The sequence below is a fragment of the Centruroides sculpturatus genome, unplaced genomic scaffold (assembly GCF_000671375.1).
Source record: "Centruroides sculpturatus isolate CEXI.00-Female unplaced genomic scaffold, Cexi_2.0 scaffold859, whole genome shotgun sequence".
NCBI classification, from domain to species: Eukaryota; Metazoa; Arthropoda; class Arachnida; order Scorpiones; family Buthidae; genus Centruroides; species Centruroides sculpturatus.
Window position 1 is genome coordinate 367,737 of NW_019385221.1, and position 8,082 is coordinate 375,818.

Consider the following 8,082-nt stretch of genomic DNA (forward strand, 5'->3'; position numbering starts at 1 on the left):
GAGTGTCTTCTAATAAATTTTAATAAAATTTAGTTAATAACTACGTTAAAAGTATACAAACTCTATTTTAAATTTGTAGCATTCACTAAAAGTGTTGATCAGAGTTATTAGCAATCAAATGTTGCACTACTTTATAGTAGTTTAACACAGTTATGCAAATTTTTAGAAGTGAAAGGGTTGCGGAGGAAGACGGCGATATTACATTTGGAATAAATTCTTGAATTTTCAAAAATGGTTGAAGAATTAATAAAATTTTGTATACTTTTAACATAATTATTAACTAAATTTTATTAATTCTTCTCCCATTTTTGAAAATTCCAGAATTTATTCCAAATGTAATATTGCCGTCTTCCTCCGCGACCCTTTCACTTCTAAAAATTTGCGTGATTGTGCTAAACTACTATAAAGTAGTGCAACATTTGATTGCTAATAACTCTGATCAACACTTTTAGTGAATGCTACAAATTTAAAATAGAATTTGTATACTTTTAACGTAGTTATTAACTAAATTTTATTAACATTTATTAGAAGACACTCCGACAGTTTCCTTGTTAGAAGAATTGAGTTCTAATTACAGAACTAATTAGGCTTACCATATAATTTGCCATGCAACACTAAGTTAACATAAAAATATTTCAGATTAAAAGAACATCTTAATTTAAGCACATGTTGTTGCTATTATATGATAGCATATACAATTATAAACTTGATGCAATATAATAATAAACGACACTTTTAGCCCACAACTATAAATTAGTAGTTGGAACTATAAATTAGATAGTTGGATTTAGCAATTTGGAGGACTTATCTAACTCTATCTAATTGATGCAATATGTTGATTAATAGAAATAAAATTGATGTCAGTGTCATGAATGATTATTTTTAGCACAGACAGAAATTAATGGACTTTTAGACATCAAAAATGCAAGATTTATTCATGACGACGACTTCAGAATGAATTATTAATCTCAAAAATTTCAGTAAAGGATGAACTTGAAGTAACTAACAGAAAATCGCTTCATCTGGGCAAAATGCACTTATTGTACGAGTTAGGCCTCTTTGCAGAACTCATCATCTTGACCGTTGCAAGCAACTAATCAAACGTGTTCATGTAAGTAAGTAGTTTGTTGGACTGGAGCTATTTCATTGGAAGTGGTTCTGGTAAATTTTCATTCAAATCAATATCTTTGTCCAGTTTTTATTTGTAAAATACTTTTGCTTTAATGATGATGATAACTGCTTTTTCCATAACTTTTCTATAACAGACATCAATGCATAGATAGATAAGTGATGAAAATGAACAAAATTTTATTAGATTGATATACATGTACCATCAATTGATGTGGGTGTATTGATAGTTGTAATACTGTTTATAAAAATATCTTCAGTTTCTACAATGTGTAGCATTTCATCTCTAAAATTAAAAATATATATGAAGAAAAGAATTAAAGTGTAAGTATAAATCCCTTCTTTGGAAAAGATTGGTTTAAAATCATGAAATTAAAATATCTTTAATTGATTCATTCATATATTCTGATAATGGTTTATTATCATTTTGTTTCTACTACAAAAGTAGAAAAACAAATTTATTTATGTACAGTTTATTTTAATTATCTGTCAGGGTTAAAACTGATTTGATGGTTCCTTGGATCAAATTTTTTCAAAATTTCAAAGCTGCCTCAATCCATTTTACTTTCTCTGGATAAGTTAGACCAGGGGTGGCCAACAGTTTTTGTCCCCAGGCCGAATTGGAAAGAACTTTTTTCACAGACCAAATCAGAGGCTTCCCTAGGAAGATTTTGAGGTTGTGCGAGATCTCATTGTGGTGTCACCCAATAGACTAAATTGTACAGATTACAGATAAATTTTTCACATTATCAACATTCTGTGCTGTCCTGAAGACATTTGTAATGGAGCGTTAACTCTAAATGCACAGTTAGTTGTTGACCCTTTTTTTTTTTTCTTAGGTGTCAGAATTTTACATCAAGCTATTTGGTGTTGAGTAGCTAATATTGAAAGATTAATTGCGGGCCACATAAATTCATCAGACGGGCTGTATGTTGGCCACCCTGAGTTAGATTTTGTATTTCAAGGACTTTGAAGACCCATTTGGGTCTTGAGCAGCAATACTGCTTAATATTTTAAAATTGATCTTATCAATATAAAATTTGGATTATTAGAACCTTTTTGGTTATTATTAAAGTTGTTGTTGTTTTGTGTTTTTCTCCATCTAAAGGCCTTATTTATTGTGCCCCTGTTTACAATGCTTATTTAAAATACTATTTGGGTCTTTATTGATTGTATATCTCCCAAATTTATCTTTTGGAATATTAACACCAAAAACACATTTTTCATAAGGAACATTAAACTTTTCGATGTAATTATCAATTGTCCTTACACTAACTTTTTACAGAAAATCCTTTTTTACTTTTGTTTTCAAAGTTTTAAATATTCAATAAATTTTACTGCATCCATTTATATATTTTTAAAAAAGTAAAAGGAAACTAGTGAACAGAACATAATGGTAATTAGAAAAGAAACAGGAAAAATAAACAGAAAGGAAAAGAATATAACAAATATTTATTAAATGGCAAATCAATTAACATTAAGGCTTTTGACTATATCATGAAATGTTTTTAAAAAATTTTCTAAAATCAACATGGAAAATATTTTAGACTTTAGTAAGAATCAATTTACTGCTAAAATTGTTAAAATGTATATAGTTCTTATGGATGAACTGTTTAATAAAATAATGTCTCAGATAGAGAACAAAATTGACTTTTTCCTTTGTCTCTTTGTTTTCTAAAATGTGTGAATCATATTGGATTGTAAAGGAATAACATTGAGTAACTCAGTACAAAAGAATATAAAGTATGATGATGATGATAAATTAGAAGAGGCATACCAAAAAGAATGTGATGAACATAATGCATTAGCAAAGAAGTTCAATGAGAAACAAAAAGAAGCCAAAGTTAGTATCCCAGGAATACCAGTGTTTTTAATTTTAAAAGAAAGTACAGATAACTCCTGTATAACACAGTAGTTACGTTCCAAAAAATTGCGGTGTTATATGAAACAAAGAACTAGTACGAAAAGGAGGGTTAGGTTCCAAAAATTAAAAAAACATGCTATTATATTTTCATAATTAAGATAAATATCTTCATTAAAATTTTCTTAAGTGATACATATTAATATAAATTAAACAATGTTTTCTTCGTCATCACTAAAAACACTACAGTATTAATTAACCGAGAGCGTTTTCTTTTTGGCAAGTTATCCTTATCCTCTGAGCATTTTTCTGAATTATCTTTAGATCTATGCTTTACCTTTTGCAAAAACTATGTAATTTTAGATTGCTTGTTTCTAGTTAAAAGATGTTTATAAATTTACTTATATGGTGCTAAGCACTTATGAGGAATAAAGCAAGTATGGAATAAGGGAAAAACATCTGGCAACATCAGAAGCAGAAGCGTCGAGATCTGGCAACATTGAAACAAATAAGGACCATGTGTATCGACAAAGCGAGAAAAGAAAATTTACATACTTAAGTAATAATAGTTCACACAAATTATTATTTTCGTGAACTATTATTAAGTATGTAAAAATTTATTACATTTCATGTTGTACGAGGGTTTCACCCAATTCTCAAACCGTGTCAGAGTGAATCCGTGCTATAACAGTACTGTGTTATACGGGATGGTACCAATTCTCAAACAGTGTTAGAGTGAATCCGTGCTATAGAAGTGCCGTGTTATATGGGGGTTACCTGTATAAAACACTTGGCTTCTAATTACTGCTTGTTTATGAAAGAACTCTCTTTGAATTAAGGAAGTCTATCAATCTTTTTGATTTAAGCAAGTCTATAATTTTCAAAACCAATTTCTTTAACACAGCTTCCTTGCTTCTTTTTAAACTTTTTGGACACTAGATTGTTCATTCTGTAGCTTGACATCTTACTTTGTAATCTAATAATTTCTAACATTTCCCTATTTAATTTATCTTTAAATTTTTCAGTTATAAGAGTTCAATACTACATAAAGATATGTAAAAAATCAGTATTTTGATATGATAATTTCACTTTATCATTAGAGCCTTTCTTAATTATGTTATAATGGAAGTCATACATCAGTAGTTTAGATAAATCCAATACAGCCTGCCCAACATAAATTGGTTTGTTGAATAATACTTTTATTTTATAGTTATGAACTGCCACTAAATGCTCAGTAAACATTATCCTTGATTTGAAATTTGGTTTATTGCTTTCTGAACTTTATTTCTGTCACTAAATTTTGTTTTGTTGTTTTCTAACAGAATGCAAAGATTTCTCAAATACAGTGGTGCCTCGTATAATGTATGCCTCTGATAACAGACGCTGCGAACAACGGACTTTCTATTTGGTTGTTACGTGACTCAAGCAACGGACTGGCTGCAAACAACGGGCTTTCCGTTCGGCAGTTACGTGAGATGAACAATGGACTTTCTTCGGACAAATGCAAATGATGTTTCCACTCTTTTTTGCAATTGCAAATGACAATCTGCTATTTTTAGAATATATTAGTATTATTAGAATATACTATGAGTATATCTGAAGTACAGAGCTCCCGTTGGGATTTGGCTTGCTCTTTTAACCTCTTAACTATTTGAACTTCCACTCCCTATCTAATGAGGAATATAATGTTCCATTCATCAGCATAGAACTACATACAGCAATCTCTCGCTTGGGGAATACTGCTGTAGGACCGGATAAAATCCACTACAGCATGATTAAAAATCTGTCGAACAATTCTCTTGGTAATCTTCTGAATTTTTTAATAGAATATGGACAGAACATGCTTTTCCTGACTCTTGGAGGCTATTGATTATCATTCCCATCCCTAAGCCAGGTAAAGACCGCAAGAATCCTAATTACAGACTAATCTCTGACGAGTTGTCTCTGTAAACTGTTTGAGAGAATGGTAAACAGATACTGATGTTTCTCTTAAAGGAAAAGGATTACTTTTTGTTACATCAGAGTGAATTTCGTAAGAACAGAAGTACCACAGACAATTTAGTTAACCTTGAAACATCTATACGCGAAGTGTTTGTTCGACGACAGCACTTAGTGTCTGTTCTTTGATATGGAGAAGGCCTATGATCGTTGCTGGTGATACGGATACTCTGTGATCTACACCAATATGGCCTGTTAGGTAATTTGCCAATTTTTATTAAAAAAAATTTCCTACATAATCGAAGATTCCAAGTTAGCATGGTCACAACTTTATCTAGGCTTTTCACACAAGGTGGTGTTCCTCAAGGTTGTATTTTGAGTGCGACTCTGTTTCTAATGAAAATTAACAGCATAGCTGTCTCCTCTCCTAGTGTGAAACACACACTGTATGTCGATGACTTCCAGATTTCCTGCAAGTCTAATAACATGAGTTTTATCGAGAGACAACTGCAAACCTCCCTAAATCATATACAGTGGTACCTCGTATAACGTATGCCTCGAATAACGGACGCTGCGAATAACGAACTTTCTGTTTGGCCGTTACGTGACTCGAGCAACGGACTGGCTGCGGACAATGGACTTTCCGTTCAGCAGTTACATGAGGCGACCAATGGACTTTCTACGAACAAGTGCGAGTGATGTTTTCACTCTTTTGCCGTTGCCAATGACAATCTGCTATTTTTATAATATATTAGTATTATTAGAATATATTATTAGTATATCTTAAGTACAGAGCTCCCGTTGGGATTCGGATTACTCCCTTGTTTATTACGTACATCACCTCAGTGCAGGGTATTTACATTTATTCAAGTGTTGTGCAAATCATGGCTTCTAAAAGCACAGAAAGATGATTTCAATTGAAACAATGCAAGACATCATTAGAAGAAGTGAAAGTTGACAAAAACTTTCTTCCTTGAGAGTTTAAGGAGTTTACCAACACTCATTATCCAAACAGAGCTGAGGCCAACAGTATCAATGATCTCTACAATGACACCCTTGCCNGAATGGGGAGAGGTTCAAGAGTTTACCAACACTCATTATCCAAAAAGAGGTGAGGCCAACAGGAGCAATGATCTCTACAATGACACTCTTGCCTGTCATTTCTGACAGTTATTGAAGAAGAGAAACAGACCACCTTGGACATGTTTTCCAAGAAGCCAGCAGGGAAAAAACAAAGGATGGAACAAGAGGCGTTGACCCTGCAAGCTCCGGTAGTCTCTCCTGAATCTGAATCAGATTAAAAAACAATAAAAAAAAAGACCCGCTGCAATGTGTAAAAAGTCTGTATCTGTATGAATGTGTGAAGAAAGTGTACCTCTACCTCCTCCTCACAACATCTGACTACCCGGCATAATTGGTGACTGCTCCATTTTCATTTTTTTATGGTACAGTACGGTTATTTTATGATGTGGAACGAATTATATGTTTTAACATGTACTTCTATGGGAAAATGCGTTTCGTATAACGGACTTTTCACTTAACGGACGTGCACCTGGAACGGATTAAGTACGTTATACGAGGCACCACTGTACGTGATTGGTCCAAAACCAATGGCTTTAGTTTTAAGAGAAGACCTCGTACATCCGCTTTTGCTGAAGGCATGGCTTGCACGTAGATCCGGAAATTCACCTAAATGGGGTTAAAATCCCAATGGTCAAGGAGGCTAAGTTTTTAGGTGTTATATTTGACCAAAAACTGACTTTCTTACAACATTTGTGCAACTTGAAGAGTAGACGTTTAAAATCTCTGAATCTTTTAAAGGTATTATGCTGCTCATCGTGGGAAGCAGACAAATGTTCTATGCTCAGGATTTATAGGGCCACTGTTTGCTCAAAGCTGGATTACGGATGTGTTGTGTATGGCTCTGCCCAAGAATCTACTCTTCGGATGCTGGATCCAATTTACCATCAAGCATTGTTTGGCAACAGGTGTGTTTCAAACTTCTCCTGGTCAAAACCTGTATGTGGATGCTTATGAGCCTCCAATATCTCTCAGGAGAGAACAGTTGTCTTTTTTTTTTCTTTTTATTACATAAAAAAGAAATCTCAGAATAAACTTTCAGCTGATTGTTCAGATACACAGGTGAAAAGATAATTTGCAGCTCGGACGAATAGTGTCCCTACTTTCAACATAAGAACAGAAAATGTAAGTAGCACGATTGACCTGGACACAAGCAACATCTGACAGGTTGAGGTTAATAGCATTTCACCTTAGTCAACCCCAGCGATAAATGTTGACTTAAGCTTAAAGCAGTTCCCCAAAGAAACCATGCCAGATTACGTCTATAGGCAGCACTTCGCAGAAATTCAACATCGTGACAGGAATTTAATTCCTATATACACCGATGGATCTAAATTGGATCCTGGAACTATGTTGGCTCAGCCTCTGTTTTCCAGGATAAAAATTGTGGCAGAACAAATATCATCAAATTCTTCCATCTTTACTGCCGAGTTTCAGGCTATTTATTTAGCCCTAAAGTTTATAAATAGGAAAGGTCATCATTGCTGTGTGATTTACACAGACTTACTTAGTGCACTTCAGGCTTTGATCTGATCTGAACCTAGTTCTCACTCGATAGTGATTAAAATCCATAATCTGATTTGCGATCATCTTGCAAGGAATCTCTCTTATCAAATTTTGTTGGGTCCCAGGCCATGTAGGTATAAGAGGAAATGAAGAAGCTGACGCAGCTGCAAAGTCAGCAAGTTTCCAAACATTGCTAAACCCGATATATATTATAGCTAAACACCACCAGAATGTCGAAAATCTATCGGGCTAGTCTTAAGGCTAATTACTAAACGAATTACGTAACCAATTTGGCCCTAGAGGTAAGCGTTAGGCGCCATCTCTTATTAACATTAATAATTATAAATAAATTAATTAATTTAAATAATTTAGAACCTCCGGGAGAAAATATCGGCCCGGAGCGGGACTCGAACCCACAACTCCTGCTTACCGTGCAGATGCGTTGCCAGTTACGCTATCCGGACCTCCGGTCCAATCTCCTCTTCCAGTGTATATAAGCTAACTACTTAACCATCGACGGTTATTACAACGCCGGCTGGGGACACATTCAGTGCCCACGTCCTACTTCC